This window comes from Saccopteryx bilineata, chromosome 1 (genome assembly GCF_036850765.1).
Source record: "Saccopteryx bilineata isolate mSacBil1 chromosome 1, mSacBil1_pri_phased_curated, whole genome shotgun sequence".
NCBI lineage: Eukaryota > Metazoa > Chordata > Mammalia > Chiroptera > Emballonuridae > Saccopteryx > Saccopteryx bilineata.
The window spans coordinates 300,858,962-300,881,731 of NC_089490.1; the positions used below are offsets into that span (position 1 = coordinate 300,858,962).

General features: G+C 42.5%; 1 protein-coding gene across 10 annotated transcripts in view; it reads left to right on the forward strand.

The window, feature by feature from the left end:
- NCAM1 (neural cell adhesion molecule 1) overlaps positions 1-22,770 on the forward strand; it is a 342,200-nt gene that overhangs the window by 158,114 nt on the left and 161,316 nt on the right. The gene's annotated exons all lie outside the window — the stretch shown is intronic.

Genomic DNA, 22,770 nt, shown 5'->3' on the forward strand with positions numbered 1-22,770 from the left:
TTTTGTTTTGTTTTGTTTTTTCAAGTCAAGAGGCAAACAAGGCTCCCATGTGACATCTGGTTACCACATCTCATGCTGTCACTAGAGCAGAACTTGCCTTTCATTCTTTATGCCATGGATTAGTTGAGCCTTTTACAACCTTCCTATAGAAAGTCCTACTTTTTTAAATTTTATTTTATTTAGAAAATCAAATTTAACAGGGAGACACTGATCAATAAAAGTGCATAGGTTTTAGGTAAACATTTCTATAGCATTTGAACTCTTGATTATGTTGTGTACCCATCACCCAAAGTCAAATCACTTTCTGTCACTGTGTATTTCCTCCTCTTTCCTCCCCTTCCCCCAATCTCCTCCCCCACAGCCCCCTCTTCCTGGTAACCACTGCACTTTTATCTACGTTCATGAGTCTCAGTTTTATATCCCACCTATGTGTGAAATCATACAGTTCTTAGCTTTTTCTGATTTACTTATTTTACTCAGTAAATGTTCTCAAGGTCCATCCATGTTGTTGTAAATGGCACTATGTCATCATTTCTTATGGCTGAGTAGTCTTATATTGTATATATGTACCACTTCTTTATCGAATCCTCTATCAAGGGACACTTTGGTTGTTCCCATGTCTTGGGCACTGTGAATAATGCTGCAGTGAATTCTGAATGTGTTGTGTCTCCTTGCTCCTTGCTTCTTGATGGTGTCATTTAACCTTGAGGGAGGTTTATAAGCTATGGATTGGATGGACGGGGTATTGGGAGTGGGGATGGGGTTAAGTAGGTCTGAGAGTTGAGTAAGGAACCAGATGGGGGGCAGGGACAGATTGTGCCCATTGTGAAGAGAGAGGGAAAGTCTGGGAACACTGTCAGGGTGTCTGCTTCTCTGTCCCTGAGGAAATCATCCTCTGCACCACCATGTATACACTGCTGGGTGTTCTTACATAAGCATGGTGAGGGTGTGTGTGTGTGTGTGTGTGTGTGTGTGTGACATATATATATATCCTGCATGGTGAGTGTATGTGTGTGTGTGACATATATATATCCTGCATGGTGTGTGTGTGTGTGTGTGTGTGTGTGTGTGAGAAAGAGAGAGAGAGAGAGAGAGAGACATATATATATCCTGCCTTATTTTGGTATACACACACACTACTTTTTTTTTTTTTTTTGTATTTTTCTGAAGCTGGAAATGGGGAGGCAGTGAGACAGACTCTCGCATGCACCCGACCAGGATCTACCCAGCACGCCCACCAGGGGGCGATGCTCTGCCCATCTGGGGGCGTCGCTCTGTTGCAACCAGAGCCATTCAAACGCCTGAGGCAGAGGCCATGGAGCCATCCTCAGCGCCTGGAGCCAACCGTGCTCCAATGGAGCCTCGCTGCAGGAGGAGAAGAGAGAGACAGAGAGGAAGGAGAGGGGGAGGGATGGAAAAGCAGATGGGCGCTTCTCCTGTGTGCCCTGGCCGGGAATCGAACCCGGGACTCCTACACGCCAGGCCAACGCCCTACCACTGAGCCAACTGGCCAGGGCCCACACACACTACTTTTGTGGCACTGTGGGGAAAGTGACCTGAATTCCTGTCTGGACACGGGTACCGATCTTCCTGAAATCCTGAACGTTTCCTGTGCATTTTGAGTTCCAGTTTCCTCATCTTTAGAAATGTGACCAAGGGACAAGATCAGCCCTCAGGTCCCTCCCAGCTCTGCTTTTTCTGAATTTTTTTCTCCTCACAACTTTGTAAACCCTGGACCCAGTTCCAAGGCCCTGAGCCCACACCTGTGTCTTATGTTTTATTCTGCTGTTTCTTCAGAGTCAGTTCTGCTGTGACCAGCAGAGGGATTGCCCATGGCATAGGACACCCCACACACTTCCCCGCCTGGCTCCACTCACAGTGCTCCTGCACCTGGAATGCCCTTGCCTGCCTCTCCTGTCGCAGGTGTGTTTCAGAGCGTGTCCTCTCCCTGGAGTCTCCCCTCACGCCACGTCTTGCTTGCCATTTGCTGAGCCCCTCCCAGCCCCAAGTCCAGGGCTTTACAGAGACCATATTTCATACTTTGGTGACAGGTCCTGTGATGTGTAGGACTTTTTGTCTCCATTTCACATGGGATCCAACTGAGCCTGAGGGGTTAAGAGGTGGGTAGAAGATGACATGGCTCAGAAACGTTAGCACTGGACTCGAGGATGGCTCACAGTGCGTCCATGTCCCTGGTGCCCTCTGCCCTTCCAAGCCGCAGACCCCAGAGCTCGCTGTCAAGCTCACTGATGTTCTCATCTAAGGCCTTCTGCCTTAGTGGACACAGCACATGTTATTGAGCACCTGCTGTATGCCAGGCACCTGCTCAAGTATGAACTCATTGGAGGGCAGGTTCTGTTTCTACTAACTGTATTCTATCTGGACACAAGGTAGAAATTCAGTAAGTATTTGTCTAGCTCAACTGAAAGGATTAGAGTCAATGGGTTAATATAAATAGCCGTCATCAAATTAAGAGTCAGTGAATAATGTTCCCCTGTTAGCTGAGCAATGGTTACCTGTTGGAGGACTGCCAGTTTCATTGGAACTATTATCATAGCCACTGGTCATTTGTTGAAACTAGCTAAAGGATGAATTCATGGGACTTGTTTTTATACACTGTTCTCAGGCTAGGAGCTGTGTTTTTTAGAACACGTTTGAGGTAGTTATTAAAGGACAGGTGACATTTATGTCAAAATAAATATACGTGCATTCGATGGTGTGGGACAGAGGTGTGAAGCCACCATAACAAGAAGTGTCCTCAGCCTGAAGGACAAAGCAGGCGACTCCATGGAATATACCAGGATTGATGACAGGGTAAGCTACTCGCTGGAAGGTAGGTCAGAGCAGGAGAGACCGACCACCATTCCGTGCAAGGCATTTTTCGCTACCAGCCCGTTACCTTACCTTTTTTATAGTGTACCTCAGGTACTAATGATTGAGGGGACAAAGGAACAAAGAATGCAGTACAGCCAGGGGCCGTCCCTGCTGGTGGCCTTGTGACAGACGATTGCTTATAATCGATACTGTCACCAGTTTGATATTTATCTTGGCTGTCATGCCATTCCAGCTGTTGCTGCCAAAATATTTATGACCACATTTTAAAAAACTCAGGTAGTCATCCACTAGAAAGCATTGATAAGCTTGCTAGGGGATAGTGAAGTTTGCCAGAGGTCACAGCATGAAAACTTATATCTGGGACACAGAGATGGAGTTGTTTTGTTCATATCTACATTTAGGAATATTTATGGGCATTTGTTTTGACATAAATACCTAAAATCACGGTGGGATCACTGTCATCTAAATGCAGTTACGTTGAACTTGCGTAAGCACCTGTGTTAAGTGTACAAGTAAACCACAGAGAGACTCTGTCTCCTGTTTCAGAGGCAAAGAGGCCGTCCACAGATCAGAATGGTTCAGAATGCTGAAGCTTATCTTACCATGAGTCAAGCCTTTTGATTTTAAACATAACTGATGAGAACATTTCTTAAGAACATATATGAATGCGCCATTTTCTGAAGTTTGTGCAATGTTGTGAAATCCATGACACAGGATTTATTCAATGTATTTCATTTAATAAGCGTGCCCTATGTGGCAGATACTGTTCTAAACTCCGAGGGTGCAGTAGTGAGCAGAACAAGATGCCGGGTCTAATGGAACTTTCCTGTAGTGGAGGGGTCCTGTAATCAACAAGCAAACAAATAAATGGGGAAAATCATCTGGGATATAGTGATCAGGGCTGTGAAGAAACTGCAGCAGGGCACAAAGATAAGGAATGATTTGCAGCAATGAGGGGGGTGAGGGAGTCTTCTATGAATAGGGTGGTCAAATAGAGGGTCTGAAGCCAGAATCACAACAGTCATTTGAAAATTGGAATAAGAGAAAAGGGGGAACATAGTATGTTCTGATTTGAGTTAGTTTGTTGGGTTTGAAAGGCTCGTCGCAATTTCAAGAATACATATATTGGGCCCTGGCCGGTTGGCTCAGTGGTAGAGTGTCGGCCTGGTGTGCAGGAGTTCCAGGTTCGATTCCTGGCCAGGGCACACAGGAGAAGTGCCCATCTGCTTCTCCATCCCTCCCCCTCTCCTTCCTCTCTGTCTCTCTCTTTCCCTCCTGCAGCCAAGGCTCCATTGGAGCAAAGATGGCCCAGGCGCTGAGGATGGCTCCATGGCCTCTGCCTCAGGCGCTAGAATGGCTTTGGTTGCAACAGAGCGATGCCCCAGATGGGCAGAGCATCGCCCCCTGGTGGGCATGCCCAGTGGATCCCGGTTGGGCGCATGCGGGAGTCTGTCTGACTGCCTCCTGTTTCCAACTTCAGAAAAATACCAAAAAAAAAAAAAGACATATATTGGGCAGGCAGATGGGCTTGGGAATTCTGAGTGGGGGAGCATGATGATGACCTTGCGAGAGAAAGATTGAGCAGTCATCAGGTTTCTGAGATAATGAAAACCATTGAACTGGACCATTGTTGTTTAGAAGAATTATTATGAAAGTGTCTTCCCTTCCCCAACGCATCCTCCATGACAATGGCAAATAGCTGTGGGCATATTTCCAAACACAGTACAGACATGAACTCATTTATCCTCAAAAAAAAAAAAAAAAAAACTAGAATGTGTAAGCATTATTATTTCCCCTCTCATGTTTTTTTTCTTTTCTGATAAGAAAACTGAGACCCAGAGACATTAATTTTGCTGAAATCACATTTGTATGGTAGCACTTGGAGGCAAACCTAGTAGCTTGATTGTGGAGCCCATTATCTTAGCGACTATATTATGCTGCCTCGCGGAGTGGCCATCAAGAATGGATACCTAAGACCTTGAAGAAATCTGAAAAGGAGTACTAGAAAGCATTCATGAGATTATGGGAGGGTGTTGAGTAAAATTACAAATTCACTGTCTGTGGTGACATGGACGGGGTGCCCCAGTTTAAAATGTTTCTCTTGAGTTCATCACTCTTGGTTGTAGATAGCTTTATTGTCTTGTCACATCTACCACATGCTTTCCTGGACCAGTGACTAGAATACATTAATTCTGTTTATAATAACCACCTCAATAGACTAACAGAAGAGTTGAATGGACAAACAAGCACACCAGAAAGGTCAAAAGGAGTTGAAAAAGGTGAGCAGTGGAACAAGCAGTGGCCACCCGAGCCCACATCAACAGAGAGTGACAGTACTCAGTGTCCTGTCCTGTGAGTGGACGTGGCTTTGGGCAGGTTTTACAACAGCCCCCCCTTTATCCACGGGGATGTGTTCCAAACTTCAGAGAGGACCAAACCGTGTACACAAAGCTAGGTGTGCAGTTGTTCATATGGAAAATAATACAAGAATTACTAAATAATAATACAAGAATAAATTGTTTCACATAATCACAACTGTGAGCTTACTTTTGCCCACCTAGTGTATGTAATACACTGGTTTTTCTAATACATATATACCTAGGATAAAGTTGAATTTATAAACTAGGCACAGCATAAACTAATAGCAATAACAAATAACAAAATAAAAGCCCTTCACAGGTTCTCTTTGGCATGTTCGAACTTGCCAGCTTCACTACTCTTATGCTTGTGGCCACCATTCAGTGAAATAGGGGTAACTTGAACAGAGGCACCATGATACCATGACAGCCAGTCTGATCACTGAGACGGCTACTCAGTAATAGACGTGCAGGGAGTGTCTACGGCATGATGACACTGGACAAAGGGACGGGCGGTTCTCACCCAGGTGGGAAGGACTGAGACGGTCTGAGGTTTTATCACGCTACTCAAGACGGCACACAATTTAAAATTTGTGAATTGTTTCTTTCTGGAATTTTTCATTTAATATTTTCAGACCAAGTTGACCACAGGTAACTAAAATTGTGGAAACCAACCATGGATGACAGGGAACCATTGTATTTGTAGAGAGGAAACAATTTGAAGTGCCGTCCATGGAAATATCCTACCTTCTCATCCACCAGACCCCATCACCCTAAATGTTGCCTCCCGTGCCTAGTAGCTCTACCTAGCAGTGCCCCCCCACACGCACACACACTGTCATTGCATCTGTAAACTCACCTGGGAGGTTGAGCAGGTCTTTCCTATGGCTTCCAAGTGACACAAGGGAATGTGTCAAAAGAGATCACTTTCTCCTTTTAGGTCTTGTTCTCCTAGTCCCAAGAAGGAACCTGATTGTATTCAAATTAGTAGGCTCCGGTCTAGGTTGTACCTGGAGAGGTTAGTCTGCACTTTCTTGAAAGATTTAAGAAGAAATTACCAAATTTGCCTTTGACCTGGCAATATTTTAATGTCATTGCCATTGTTCTGTCTGGTGCACTCACCTACTTCTGGAGTATTCTTTGGTGACCATCCCAAAGGTCCTTTGGTCTCTACTGTCATGGCAGAGCCAGGAGGCTGTAATAAATTTTAAGAGCTTTTACATGAATTAGGAAAGAGCCAGCAGAGTCTTCCGTAATAATAGCTTGAGTTCCCATGTTCGTTATTAGCACCGCTAAAGTGTGACCTTGTTTTTAATGGCATCATTATTTCCCTTCATTCCTTTCATACTCTACTTTCCCCCCCCCCCCCATATTTATCTTTCTTCTCTGATCTGCTCTAAATTATGGCTGTGTGTGACATCCCCATCTCGCTCCTTCCCGTGTCCTCCCTGCCCCTTCTGATGACCTACTTTCCCACTCCGTTTGTCTGAGTTTATGCTCATGGAATGAACCATTCATTTTCTGTCTATTTATCAAAAACAGTAAAATTATTGGGAAGAAGATATGATTGGCACTTTAGGCATAATTTTAATAATTAAGTACTTAAATAATTAACCACCAAGTGCTTACAACATGCCAGGCTCTATAATGTATTAACTCATCTAGTTCTTATCATCTCTCCTTTGAGATAATTTTCCCCATTGGGAAACTGAGGCCCAGAGGGTTCAATAACGTAATAAATTTGGATTTGTTGTTCTCCAGGATACACTTCCTAAATAATTTGTCTAATTTTATAATACACATAACCTGATTCTCAAACACTGGGTACTGCGTGCTGACCTGTTGATGTGGTGTTCTGTTAGTCTTTTCTACAAGCTGATTAAGAACACTGGTGCGTCCATTTTTATTTTCCCCTAATGTAGATTAATACCTCATACATATGCAGGAAAATGTGGTTATTCTCTAATCCTGCAAACTCATTATCTGTTAAAAAGATTGTAATAAACTCTAAATTCTACTCTTGTATAATGTTGGGAATAAGAATTGCATTTTTTCAGTCACGTGAAAGAGTTTCTTAGGAATATTATTCCTCTATATTTAAATTTTCAAAAAGGTTTTTCTCAGCCCTGGCCAGTTGGCTCAGTTGTAGAGCATCAGCCCAGCATGTAGATGTCCTGGGTTTGATTCCTGGTCAGGGTACACAGGAGAAGTGACCATCTGGTTCTCTTCCCTCCCGCTCCCCCTCCTCTCCCTTTTCTTTCTCTCTTTCTCTCTCTCTCTCTCTCTCTTTCTGTCTCATCATCTCCTGCGGCCATAGCTCAGTTGGTTTGAGCCTGTCAGCCTCGGGCAAAGAGGATAGCTCCTTGGAGCTTCTACCTCAGGCTCTAAAAATAGCTCGGCTATAAGCATGGCCCAAGATGGGCAGAGTATCGGCCCCAGATGGGGGTTGCTGGGTGGATCCCGGTTAGGGCACGTGTAGAAGTCTGTCTTTCTATCTTTCCTCCTCTCACTTGGAAAAGAAGAAAAAAAAAGCTTTTTTTCATGAAATATAGATTATCAATGTGACAGAGATCGTATTAAAGGAAAATGGAGGTTATAATTTAGTTTTTGAGGGCATACCAGGGCACAGCGGTTTCCACACACAACATATATCTGGTATTAGAAGCATGGGTGAGCTGTTACAGCTACAAAGGAAGTGGGCCATTTCAGTCCATAGGAAACTTGAAGTCACGTCTGCTTGCAGTGAGGTGAGTTTTGGGTGTCTTTAGTCAGCATCTTTCTGGCCCAAACACCAGTTTTGTGAGACCCTCGGCTGACGTGGAGACTGTGGAGAAGATGTTCATTCCATCCACTGTCTGATTGGAAGTCTCCAGACTCATGACTGGCCTGTGGGCAGGTTGATATGCCACCCGAACGTCCCATAGCTTCCCTAGCCATCCGGGCCTCTCTGCAACTTGATCTTTACTTATTTACTGAGAATGATTCAAAAAATTTAAAAAAGACTGACGAGCCTGAACTGTGGTGGCACAGAGGATGGAGCATCAACCTGGAACCCTGAAGTCTCCAGTTCAAAACTACTGGTCAAGGCATGTACGAGAAGTAACTACTAAAAGTTGATGGTTCCAGCTCCTTCTCTCTCTCCCTCCTTTCTCTCTCTCTATCCTCTCTGTAAAATCAATAAATTAAATAAAAAAGAACTGAAGAGTTTTGATGTAAACAAATTTTGATTAAAAATTACAAGAACATGCCTGACCTGTGGTGGCACAGTGGATAAAACATTGACCTGGAAATGCTGAGGTTGCCGGTTCAAAACCCTGGGCTTGCCTGGTCAAGGCACATATGGGAGTTGATGCTTCCTGCTCCTCCCCCTTCTCTCTCTCTGTCTCTCTCTCCCTCTCTCTCTCCTTTCTAAAATGAATAAATAAAATAAAAAAATTTAAAAAACAACAAAAATTAGAAGAACGTCATTCTAGTATTGAACATAAAACCAGCCACAAAAAATAAACTACAGACTAGTGAGTTCATGGAGAAGATGAAGAGTACAGCTAAGAATTTTTTGGAGCAAGCTTTAAGACAGTATCAACTATGGAAAGTCTTTTCAGTTCCCATTCCAGAATTTGGAAAGTATTTAAAAATCTTGTAGTTTGGTTAATATTTTTTTATTCTCCCATAAGAACAGAAACATATCTGCTTGATTCTTAGACATAAAATAAACTGGGGGTTGGGCAGATTGTGAAATTTGGTGACAGACTTTTTTATATATATAATATAATATATTATGTATGTTATATATTATATATATCTTATACACTATATATATATATATATATATATATATATATATATATATATATATATATATATTTAGTTAGTTAGTTAGTTTTGAATTTGGCAAAAGACATGGGTGCCCAGCATTCTTTTCTTAAGCCCAGGGTAGAGTTAAGGAAATGTGAGTACTGTACATAGGAGTGGTTGATTAACACATCCAATTAATGAAACGTTGACATTGTAACACTCGGGCTGTTGTCAGCTAGCTTGCAGGCTTCCAATTTCTATTCATTCGTTCTGCCATTTCCCCAGTTGCTCTCTCCTCTGCCTCCAAGACAACGGCAGCATTATTAAAGGGTGGATTAAAACGGCGTCCACATTGATAAGAAGTAGTTATCTAGTGTTCCTGGATGTGTTTTTTTTTTACTTGAAAAAAAAACTTTCAGGCTAAATGGAGTGAAGAAGATTTGGAATGTAAATGGATTCCTTGTCCCTTTTGTAGATAATTGTGCTAAATGCTAATTTGCAGGCAACTAATGTGTTCTTGTGTTTGCTGATAAGCTGTGTTGCCTGCAACAAATTTATAAAAAGAGACAAGTCTTTTGTCAGCAAAAACTCCCAACCTGGTAAATTTGGTATGCCTGAGATACATATGTGTGTGTGTGTGTGTGTGTGTGTGTGTGTGTGCGCGCACGCGCGCACGCGCGCTCCCATGAAACAGAAATCCCATCTAAGTTTCCTTACTCCTCAAAGGCGCCTCCTCCCCACCCCATGACAAAGGGTGGTTTGGAACCGGCTATCTTCCAGAGAGAGTTGGGGTAGCAGGTATCTTCGCTGCCTTAAACAAGGCGTCTGCACATCTTTACTAAGAAGGCCTGCTGAGGACTGGTCTGGGATCTGTGGCCATCTGGTCTCTGCCATGACTACTACTGCTTTAGGGCCCAGAAATAACCTCACACACTGTGGGAGTGGGCAGGGATGTGAGTGGGGGGTGTTCCCCTAAACCTCAGTTCTGGACACTGAAATGAGACTGTGATGTTGTTGTATATGTCATGAAATATTTCTCTTTTACTTCATTCTAATAATTTAATTTTTTTCTTGTTTTTTTTTTACAACAATTTATTTTTTCTTGTAGCTCGAACTCTTTACAAATGAAGATGGGGCAGATGTGGCTCAGGAACCAGTTTGGCCTGGGTTAGACCCTGGTTTTGTTGTCCTGAGTGTATCTATTTCACCTCCTGATGTCTTCTCCTCTTAGCTGTCAAAATCCAGACCCAGTACCTTGCCTAGCATCTTTTGGGGGTAGGTTCTGTGACTGTGTGGGGTCTCTACCAGGTGTTTGTCTTGTTTTGTTTCCCAGTGGGGGGTCGGGGAAGATTGCCTGAACCTCTTTTGTTTGCAGGAGTGGGGAGAGGAGCAACAGTTATTTATACTGACTTAGAGGGCTAATAGTTTAGACCCATAAAACCCAATGCTGCTTCTGCAGCTGTTTTACTTATTTTTTTAATTACAAAATATTTAGATACTATAATTTTGCTAATGGACATAACCATGACACTATATGTGTGAATGAGCAGATCGCACTGGAGACCACCTGTTTATGATGTCTGTCTTTCTTAAAAGAAGAGTGCAATGCAATTGAGAAAAGATGCAGGGGTTAACTGCGGGTATTCCTAGGCCACGAATGCTTTTCAGCACCGTGGAAGTCTTGTCTAATGAGAAGAAAGCAGAATTGGGGGGGGGGGATTGCTCAGTGTCTGCCGGCCCTAGTTAGCAAACCACCTCCGGTAACTTGGAGGATGCAGAACGCTTCTTTGTCCTACATAGCCTCATAATTGCTGATCTTTTGAACTTCTCGTTTGGGAATAAATTAAGTTTTATGCACTTAAGTCCTGTAATATTTTACTTGGGGGTGAAGAAGTTAATGTATAACCTCTCTAGCTAGTACTTCAGGCACTTGGAAAATGCATTTTGATTTTTAATCAATGTGGAAACAAAGTACATCTTAACTGTGCAAGCCCTTTTCTAGGGATAATGTTTTCCCCAAATAGGTTGATTATTAAGTTATCTGTTTACTTGAATGAGCTCTTTTCATTTGGATGGGATGGCGTGTCCCCGTGGAGGGGAACAGATAAGAAAAATCTGATTTGCCTATTCATTGTCCTGCTTCAGTCATTAGTGAGAATCCATCTTTGAAGTCGTGTTAGCCCTCCTCAGTGTCTGTTGCCGAAGGATGTCATCAGGGTTTGGCTCAGGCATCCCTTCCTACTTTGCAATCCAGGAAACGATGATAGGTTTTGGAGGATTGTGGGTGGGATGGGCAAGCCTCGGTCACCTCTGCTCTGTGCAGTTGAGGTTGGAGGGCCAGTGAATAGCAGCAAGGCGGGACCGCCCAGAACGGCCAGGGAACGGCTCTGCCATTGACTGCTGCGTGGGCCATGCCAGGGTCCAGGCAGGGATGTGCCTGCCTTGCATTCCCATGTCTGGCCTCCTGAGGTTGTACCTACTTATCCTGGTACAGCCTAGGATCTCTCACTGTTCTTACGGTTAAAACCTTTCCCCTCACTGCCATAAAATAACTTACACATCTTTCTTCACCAAAGATTAAGATTTTTATTAAAAATGAGATGCTTGACTTACATCCATGAAAAACCTGTCCTGTGCACGATGTTCATGGCAACATTACTCAGAGTAGCTAAAAGGTGGAAACAAACCGAATGTCCAACACCTAGTGAATGGATAAAGAGATCTTCATTTATGTAGGAAAGTATTATATTATTTAGCCATAAAAAGGAATAAAGTGCTGATACACATGCTACAACATGGGTAAATCTTGAAAATATTATGCTAAGTAAAAGCAGCCAGATACAAGACAATATATAATTGTTTGATTCCATTTATATGAACTATCCAGAACAGGCAAGTCTATATAGGCAGGAGGTCGATCAGTGATTGTTAGGGGTTAGGGAGAGAGAATTAGGGAGTGAATGCTAATGGGAACATTTTGGAAGTGATGGAATGTGCTGGAGTTAGTGACTAGTGATGGTTGCACAATTCTATTCATATACTAAAAACCACTGAACTTTAAAAGGCTGAATTATCTGATACGTGCGTCAGATCAATAAACCTGTTATGAAAATGGTATATGTGAAAGGTAGGAAATTTGTGTTAATGTAGCTTTGTCATCACAGAAAACTATTTCTTCAGAGTTATCGTTTATATAACTTATAATAAAAACCTGATATTTTGATTTATGTATTTATATTTATTTGGCTGTTTGGTTTTGTCTTTGCCAAGGGGGGACTGCCTTCCCTGCATAACAACAAACAGCTCTGAAAACTTCTGAATGCAGGGCAGCATGGTCAAAATATGGTCAACTAGTTTTGTGATTTGTACAAATTTAGCTTTTTGGGGAGTCTCAAGAGTTGGCGTCATGAAATAGGCAGTTCAGGGTGATATCCTGCACATGCGGGCTCCCACTCGATGGATAGGAGGAAGAAGTTGAGTCAACTCTCAGCTTGGTGTTCTTTTTTTTTATTGACAGCTGAAGATAAAATGTCCTTTAACCTGAATATTATCATCTGGTATATCTTGCCTTTGGAAAGACAAAAAACAAAGATCAGGTGGTCCACATATTTGAAGCATTTCTCAGCCGAAATACCAGAGGACACTGTGGTTAAAATAAACTGAACCATGGCTCTTGGAATGGAAAAAATGCTCTCCAGGCCACGAAGGGGGCTGTCATTGCAGAAGCAGCAACTGTTTGTGGCATGGAGAAAGTACCCAAAAGACAGCTACTTCTGCATTCTGGGATCCTCCAGCTGTGTGGATTGGAAGCTGAAAATACTCCAGCCATGAGCCATATGTTTCTAAAAAAAGTCCGAAGAGAAATGTAAAAATGGCAGTCAGAGCAGAGGGCAGTTGGGTGGTGTGCACAAAGATACACAACTGACAGTTGCTTGTGGTTTCTCCCCGAATCTCTACATAATGGCACTGGAATCAGAATCCTATCAATTTTTTGCATGTGATGATTTCTCAGTTAAGATATTTGCTGCCCTGGCCAGTTTGTTCAGTGGTAGAGCATCAGCCCGCGTGTAGAAGTCCCGGGTTTGATTCCTGGTCAGGGCACACAGGAGAAGCGACTATCAGCTTCTCCACCTCTCCCCCTTCTCTCTCTCTCTCTCTCTCTCTCTCTCTCTCTCTCTTCTCTCCTCCCGTTGCCATGGCTCAAACAGTTTGAGCAATTGGCCCCAGGTGCTAGAATGGTTCAGTTGCCGAACAATGGAGCAGCGGCCAAGACAGGCAGAGCCTCAGCCCCTAGTGGGCTTGCTGGGTGGATCCCGATTGGGGCACATGTGGTAGTCTGTCTCTGCCTCCCCACCTCTCACATAAAAAAATAAAATAAAATAAAATAAAAAGATATTTGCAACTTTCAGTTCAGTTTGGTGAACTGTTTAATGACGAAGATGATGTTACCCTGAAAATAAACTGGATAGATATGACCTTTTGAGGTCAGTGGTGTAGAAGACAGAAATGCTTGGCGGAACAGCTGGGGGAGCATGTGGCTATATGGTAGAGTTGAAAAAGTCTGGGTTTTATAGTTAGAAACACCTGGGTTCCAGTTCTGGCTCCTCCTCTTACTAGCTGTGTGCGAACAGCCAAGAAACTTAACCTCTCTGTGTAGACGACTGTGGTCCCAAGGAGTTTAAAATACAAATTTGATCAACTGGCAAGAATTAAAGGGGATACTATGGTCAAAGCTCCAGGATTTTTGAGTAAGCACTTAATAGATGCTTTTGAGATTTAACTTTAATTAGGAAAAGACCACTTTTAGAAATGTTATACCCCCTCATGTTGACCACGTGGCCTGCATTTATGGAGCAGAGGGATAACTGGAGGAAGTTATCCCTTCAGTGTGGCACTTTATTTGGAAAAGGAGGGAGGGTACATGCTCACTCTCTTTCTTGATTCATCTCTCCTGCAGGTCATTTAATTGATTAAATCTAGAAGCTGCCTTTGATTAGTGTACTAGTATCTGGGCAAATAATTTCTTAACACTCTCATAAATTTCAAGGCAAGCACACTCTATGATAGAAAACATGGAAAAAAATTTCTTCTTAAACCAACAACACTCAAATCTTTTTCTCTTACTGGAACTGGGGCCAGAGATCCATGGGCCCACATTCACTGTGTCCATTGAAATATTAATAAGGTTTCCAGAGGAGCCAGTACTGATAGAGATTGGAAATTAGAATATTGCCAAGGCCATACTCCCTAAGTCATATTTTCTGGACTGCTGCGCTATTACTTTCTTATGAAAGCAAAAATGGATGATTGCATTAAAATGGAATGAAATGTTCATTCATCTCATTCTGAAAATTTATACTGAACGCCCATCTAGTACAGAGTGCCAGGCTAAGCATTAGGAGCGGGGACAAATACTAATTTTCCACAGGTCCTCTCCTCTCAAGGAGCCTTTTGTTTTGTCACGGCAGGAAAGCATGTCTATAAACAATGAATCCAAGGTCAAAAGGAAAACCTTGATTCTGGTGCAGGGAAACTGGGAAGGCCTTGATGGAGAAATGGCACTTGGGCTGTCTTAAGTGACAAGTAAGATATGGAGAAGGTAAGATTTTTCTGGTCTACAGAATCATTTCTGTTGTTACACAAGCATATGATAGAATGGATCTGGATCTTAGGAGATTGATTATCCCTAGGGCTACAAGATTCCTCAATAATGGATGTTCTGTGAATATTTTATACACGCACACGCATATACTTACATGTACACACATACACGTAGAGACATATCCATACGAAGGTATGCATATAAACTTAACTATAATGTCATATAATTGCTTTTTGGCCAAAATTCAGAAAGCTAATAGTCACTGCTTTTAATATATGAGTACATTATATGTATATTTTCATATTTGGCCCAAGACAGCTGACATGTTTTTAATTCAATTGCCATTTATTATAAAAAGTCTAGAATTATTTGTGATTATGAATTCATGCTGAGAATGAGAATTAAATGAGGTGTTCTAATTCAGTTGAAACGTTTGTAACTTCCCAATAGAGACAAGACTTCCTTACTTCCCAGTGTATCTTACAGTCTTGGAAGACAAAGTGGATGGTACTGCTTTTAGGAAGCTGTTCTCACTCCAGAGCCTGACAGCCAAAGCTTTGGCGAGGTGAACCTCTTCAGCTGCTTGGTCTTGCTGTGCACTGACCTGGGATGTCAGGTTCTTGTTCAGACCATTAGATTTATAGTTGGGTGCCCTCATCTCCCCTAAATTTATGCCACAGAATGTGATGAGAGAAAGGTTAGAGGCTTTGGGCCATTCCTATAGGGTGGAGGGAGAATTAGACAAACACAAATGAACATGTTCGCTAATGAATCACCAGGTTCTAAATAGTAAGAAAATATGTGTTAAAGTTGTAAGGGGTGACTGGTCTCAATAATATATTTTCCAAGGTGCCTTGAATAATGAGCCATTACTTTTAAAATTCCAAGACCAGAACACTACATGTGTTAGAATTTTCTCAGAAATTGTCACAAAATGATGAGAACTTTGTTCTTGAAGAACCAGGAGTTTTAAATTTTCTGAAGTGAAGTGTCTAGAATTTAGTTTTGAGAGTTAGAGTGTGAGCCTGTGAACAGGCCCCTCCTCCTGCCCCACCCACCATTCCCCTCTGGCCCTTCTCCTGGGCACAATGGCCCTTCCCGTTAGAATGTCACACAACATCTTCATAATGACAGCAGCAGAGATAGGAACAGTCAAATACATTATAAATATAATTTTAGGGCAGAAGTTTTAGCAAGTGCTGGTGGCCTACATGTGAACCTCATCTAATCCTTATAACAACTTTATGAGACGTTATTTGAATCCCTACCTTGAAAATGAGGGCACTGAAGCTAAAAGGTGTGAATCACCTGTGCACAGCACACAGCCTCGGGGAGCAGGCACAGCTAGGATCTCACCCAGCCCCGGCTGATCCTGTGGCCTCTAGGAGTTACCCCTCTGGTGAAGGAATTCACAGTCTTAATATCTTACCCAATATTTATCCTCACATGCACTCTCATAACTTTATCTAGTGACTGTAAGGCCAGTCATAGTTAGTTCGTTTTTACTCCCATTTACCTAAATTGCAAAAGTAATTCTATGCTTTTCATGAAAAATTAGAAAATATAAGAAAGCAAGATAACAAGAATAAAGAAATCATCCATAATGCCATATTCTAGGGAGAAAAAAAAAACAGTGTTAATCAGAAGGCTACCAATGGTATTATCCATTTGCGTGACATTCTGCTACAGACGATAGAATAAAAGAAAGAAATGGGATCGCTGATGACCAGGGGCTGGGGTGGGGAGGGGTGGACTGCAGAGGACACAAAGGGGCCTTCTAGAGGGACGGGTGTGTTCCATATCTTGATTGGGGTGGTGGTTGCATGACTGTGTGCAGATTGTCAGAACTCTTAGAGCGCTATACAGAAATAGTGAATTTTACTCTGCATTAATTATTCCTCAGTAAACATGACTGAAAATGTAATCCGTTATTAACATCTTATTGCGTGTCTTTCCACTCACTTTCCTATGCATACTCATAGAAATCTATTGTTTCAAAATTAGATTCTATGTCTTACAGCCTATTTTTATATCATTTCAAAAATGTATCAAAAATGTCCTATAGAATCGATTTAGTAATTTAATAATAATAATGTATCTGTATTATTAAAATGAGCATTATTATTTGAATAAACTCATTAATTACTTTCAGTTAGCTTTTGTCTGCGTTTTCTTAGAGGAGATGTGGTTTTTAAGCCTTACTCTGAAGGTAGATACGCAGAAAAGAAATTCTTTCTCCCAGAACACACTTGCTTCTGAACTGAAAAATACTGAAACTGATAAATAGCCTGGATAACATCTTTGGGGACATGCTGTCTATTGTTAGACTGCTGGATTTAGATAGCTGAAGACTATTCTTTCCAGTATGTTTTCCTTGACCTTGACTTGGAGCTAGAGCAAAGGCAGGACCAACCTGTGGAGCGAGCAGAAATGAAAAGCTATTTTTACCTTTATGTTCCGTTTGGGAGTTGGGGCCGATGCTCGTCTTTCATAACCTGAATTGTTAAGAACAAACTTCTGCTTCTCATGTTTGCCATTGGAAATATTTACTCTATCTGAATTACTTTTTGGGGAGAGTATAATGAATGTTATTTCTTTTAAAAAGGTACAATAGATATTGCCCTTCTGATGGCCAAAAGTAGATGGCCAAAAATAAAAACCAAAATTTTTTTTCATAAATTCAAATCAACATATTACCTGTTTCAAAAATGACCCCGGCCCAATCCCTTTGCAAGCAAACGGTATTTTTCCTGCCTAATAGAACCCGTGATTTACCACTGTTGTGAAGTCACTGTGCTGGCTTGTTTTCCTTGCACGATGTACGCTTGAAGTATTGTACACTTTACGTTTTCTATCATGGAAAATAAAAAATATTTGATAGGGTTCATTGTTCGCCTTCGTGTAGAGAAAGATCTCTCTGCAGACAGTAGGAGAGTTTCCTTGTGGGTTTGCTGAGCGGGAGCAGCCTTCTCTGCTGCCCCCCCCCCGCCCCAAAGTTAACATACTCTCCTCCTTTCCCTCACTCTTGTGGATTTTTAAAAGCACATGTTCGTTTCATGAAAGCCTTTCTGTTTAGAGGAGCAGGATTAGAACAAGAAGCCACTTTTTCATAGGCAGGATTCCCCCAACTTTGGAAGTCATTTTAGACTCTCAATGGGTCTGGTTAGCTGCTGTATTATATACATATCTCTCTGTACCCAAAATTGCTATCCACTGATGTAGTACTAGCTTTGTAGAAAAAGTCGAATTTTCTGGTTTCTTCTTCTTTTCAAATAGATAATCAGTAAGTCCTTTTTGGCCACTTGAGACAGACCGGGCCCAATGTCCTGGGCAATATAAGAAAATACGTGTCTTGACTTGTGTACAAATGTGTCCTTATTCACTTGAATTAGTTGGCTTTGTTTCTGTCTTGAGTACATATAATTTTCTCTCTGCTCTGATCATTATCTTCAACCAAATCTAAAATAGTATTATGTTCACTCCTTGGGAAGGTCTGTTTTACGGCTGCTCAGAAGTCGTATTTCATCAGTAGACACCCAAGAACATCCAAAAGTGGATTATCTGTGGACTGGCAGGCTCCATCTAGAGTAAGATAGGTTGGGAAATGGAGAGTGACTTTTGTTGATGTTGCTCGTTCCAGCAGCCATGGAGGGATAATTGACTCTCCAGTGCTTCATTAGCTGAATGAAACTAGTCTGGCTGCTGTGATGAGAGGTTTTCGGGTTTGTTTGTTTTTTTATGGTATGAGGCTTTGAAACTGACCTGATCTATGGGTGGTGATCCATGGGGTGAACTGGTCACCCACAGACAGACAGCCTTTCGGGTCCCTCCGCACACCACCGCACACTCCACTGCAAAGCCTCTCGTCTACACTAAGAGGCTTGGAAAGGACTGTGTGTCGTGATGCCCAGTGCTTCAGACTCTTCCCCATTTTAGGTTTTGGTTTGTCTGCAGAGGAGAAGAGAGACCTTGAATATTAAACTCCGGTGACCGTGTGTGTGTGTGTGTGTGTGTGTGTGTGTGTGTGTGTGTTGGTGACGGTTTGGGGAAGAATTGTTTGTTCTTCGGTGGAATCAGAGCCCAGAGTTTAGAATGAAGTCATCATAGCCACTTGTGCCAGGCCCAGAACAACCCGTGTAACCGCCATTCCCTGGAGTCAGAGACACAAAAAGAACTGTTTCGGCTCTGCAGTGGGGACTTTCAGAGCGGCTTGGCTATGGTTATTCTCCTTTCCTTCTTTAAGATGAGGTTCGCTGTGGCAAGGGTAACTCCACATTAGTAACCAAGAGACGAGGCAGCTAGGAGGGCAGTGCTCTGGCTCACAGGCCCCACACGTGTAAGCAGCAGGAGAAAGAAGTCTGTTTGAGCTTTGTCTGGTCACTGCATTTTATTCACACGGACCTCAAGATTTATTCTTCTTCACTTTGGTTTTGAGTTTAATTACTTTTTGCTGTTCTTGGAGACTTTCCGATTTGCCTCTCCGGCACCTCCCCTAGTGGCTTGGCACCAAGCGTCTTCGGCATGGTGGTGTGGTACTGCTCCCTCTGCTGGAAGGCCTGCTCCGCAGGCGCACGAGCACCTCACATCAAAGACCCAAAAGGTCCTAGCTCAGAAGTGGACTCAGGCTGCTGGACTCTCCATTTCGAATTCACAACTGTTCACTCCGTCAACCATGGGCATTCCTGACTGATCAAGGCTGGAGGGTCTGCCAGGAACCAAGCGGAGTCCCTGCCTCACGGAGCTAGTATTTTAGTGGTGCATTAAAATTTTCTATCTGTAGTGCAAGAAACAAGAAACATAAATGAAGATAACTTCCCCTCTCCTCATTAAGAAAGAAAAAAGAAAAGAAAAGGGAAGGAAAAGAAAATCTTATTTGATTTTTGGGGAATTGCACCCAACACACTGTCTCCTTTTTGTACTAAGGAATTCAAGAATTCAGAATGGACAATGTCTGTTTGGGCTGTTAAAACAGACTATGACAGAGTGGCTGGCTATTTTCTTCCCGCAGTGCTGGCGGCTGAGAGTGCCAAGATCATGGTTACATGTGTAGTGAGAGCCCGCTTCCTCCCAACTGCCAGCTCCTGGCTGTAACCCACCTGCAACTTCACTTGGGGAGGGGGAGGGAGCTCCCGGGGTCTCTCTCACACGGCACTGATTCTAATCATGAGGGCGTCAGACTTCTGACCTGTCACCTACCAAAGGTCTTACCTCCTAATAGCATCCCTTTGGGGGTTAGGATCCCAACATATGAATTTTAAGGGGGCACAAACATTCAGACTCTAGTAGGCAGCTATGAAGCTTAGGTTATTTTTCAAAGACATGAAAACAAGTGAATACCTTGAGAGGAGGTCCCGCACAGCCAGCACCCTGCAGCCGGTGTCACCCGGGAAAGAAGTGTTTGGGACGGAGCTGCCAGACGCCCACCTCACACATCCTCTGAGTTTCTGAGTTGCCATTATTGCTGCATTTTGTTTGTGGCTCTCGCCACCTGAATTAAATACAGGGAAAGTGCAAATAAAAGATTAGGTTAATGTAGATATCTAGCATAAAACACGGCAAATGCCTTGGAAATAGGTACTATGTAAATAAAGCCTTTTATTACTATCATGTTACTAATGGAAAACCAAAAGTTGGACCAACATATTTTGCCTCCACGTTCCTGGTAAAGGTTCAAAATATGCCATCAAACAATTACCAACTGTGAGCTGCCTTATTCCCAATTCCGTGTCAGCAGAAGACTTAGCATCGGTTTTAGTTTTATCTAGTTCCTGCGTTTTTGTAGTTTCAGAGAATCAAGGGAGAAAATGCCCCCTCACTTCAATGCAAAGATGCAGAATGTCAGACTCTGTAATGGGCATGGTGACCAGGAAGTCAGGACTAATGGATTCCGCCACTAGCCGGCTAATGCAATGCATTTCAAAATTGTTCTAGAAACGAGACCAGAAAAACAGAGGAAGGGCAGCACTGAGATGCCTGTTACACACACAGGCTTGGGGAATCTTCCTTCCATTTCGGGGATGTTCTGAAGAAGGCTTTCGTCACTTGCAGGCATTAGTTGGGAAATAGTTTTTTGTTTAAAATAAATAACAATATGGTAGTTCTGTTTTTAATTTTTTGAGGAACTTTGGTACTGTTTTCTGCAGTGGCTCCACCAATATGTATTTCCACCAACGGTGCATGAGGGGTTCCGTTTTCTCAGACCCTCGCCTGCACTTGTGTCTTCTCTTTGTGATGATAGCCATCCTGACAGGTGTGAGGTGACAGCTCATGTGGTTTTGATTGGCATTTTCCTAATGATTAGCATTGTTGACATTTTTTCCCATTTTCAGTATGCAATTCAGTATATAGATATATTTTAATGAGGAATTATACTAAGAGGAAAAAAAAACCTTGAAAATTTAAACCTTCTTCCCCTCATAAGTTTAAACTGATTTCTCTAATTCCCTGGTAGCCTTGGGTCTGGAACAAATACAGAAACCGAGGTATAAAGTGACAAGCTGGAAATAGGCAGCTTGTGTAAAAGTTCACGTGCATAATAACCATCTTCTGTGTGTTGTTATGCCAAAAGGGGGTGGGCATAATACCCAGTCACCACCTTTCCCTTCCGGGGGTAAGTTTTTGACAGGAACTCATATCCTTTGTAGCATACTCAGCTTGTTCTAAGATACTTACAAATTATTTGTTGCCTGGGCATTACCTTTCTTTTTCTTTATTGATAATTTTTTGTCCATTGCGTGCTACTGCTCTGAAGTGTTCATGCCCTGTGCCTTTATTATGGAAGAGGTGGAGGCGGTGACTGATAGCCCCAGGGCCCTTCCTCTAGGACCGCCTCCCCCCCAGCCCTGCAGAGCCCCTCGGCTAGCAGAAAGGACAGCACAGCAAGGATGGTAGACTTGACACCAGAGCCAGGCCAAGTCAGCTGGCCCCTATTTTCAAGTGGTTCCAAACCAACACTTGCATCTGCATCAAACAGCTGGAATCATCCGGCTTGGAGTTATGTAAAACGACTAGCTCAAGGCGAGTAAAGCAGATTTTTCCCTCTGGATTCAGCCTGTCAGATATCAGTCTGCCCATTTCAAAGAGCAACACCAAGCAACAAAGAGACTGCTCAACAAGGTGCCAGGGAGGCCACGCCCCAGCAAGGCTGGCAGAGTGGCACTCACACTGCTCTACCCTCCACACAGGTGGCCGTGCAGGGAAGCTCTTCATTGAGCGCCCCACGTCTTCCCGGCCTTTTTGAAAAGGTACCACATGCTTTTGAGAAAGGGACCAAAAAGAAAGATCAAATTCTAGTATTATGACTGGAAACACTGTAACAATGCGAGATTTTATAGGAAAAAAAGTGTTTATAAAATATGCTTCTTTATGAATGTAGAAGATTACATGTTTGTGTTTAGTGAGTTGAAGTGGGCACTCTCTTTAAAATGAATTCTATATTTTCTGCCTCAATCCTTTTGAGAATGAGTGGCGAACACATAAATTACATGTTTCCTTTTGCAAATTGGCCTTCGATATTTCATGTTCCAAAAAAAATGTTACAAAATGAGGGCAACATTAATATCTTTTTCAAAGTGCTGTCTAAACACAGTTTTTTGTATTTTTTAAAAGTGTTCCCTCTCATCTGCGTAAGCTTTTTGGGAGGCTAGCAAAACCTGAGGGGATAAACTAACATGGCAGAGACAAAACCCAAGACATACTCATGCTCCCATCTAAATAATTCCCAATTTGGTGTCCTTTCTACTATAAGAGGTCTTCAGTGTTATGGAAACCTATTTACATCTGTGATGCTCTGCCCTCAAGTAAGTTAGATTACTAAGAACCAAGCCTCCTCTCCCTACAGGATTCTGCTTGAAGGACACAGGACAATACCTGGACCTTCAACCTTTCGCCTTCCCTTCTCCCTCCGTCCCCACAACCCACACCATCTACTTGTCATGCCCAAGGTCTTATTAGCAGTTTTGATATCAACTCAAAAAGACTGCAGAAATTTTGGTGACCATCCAGAAATTTGTCTCTGTGGATTATAGACTTTCAGCGATAATGAAGCCTATTAATTTCCTCAGAAATCTTGTCCAGTTGTATTGAGGGAAAACCAGATTGTGAATAAGAATTTAAATGGGCAAAAATGACCTAAACCCTAGTCATTTCTCACCAGTTAAAATTAGTGAGACTTCTTAGCTT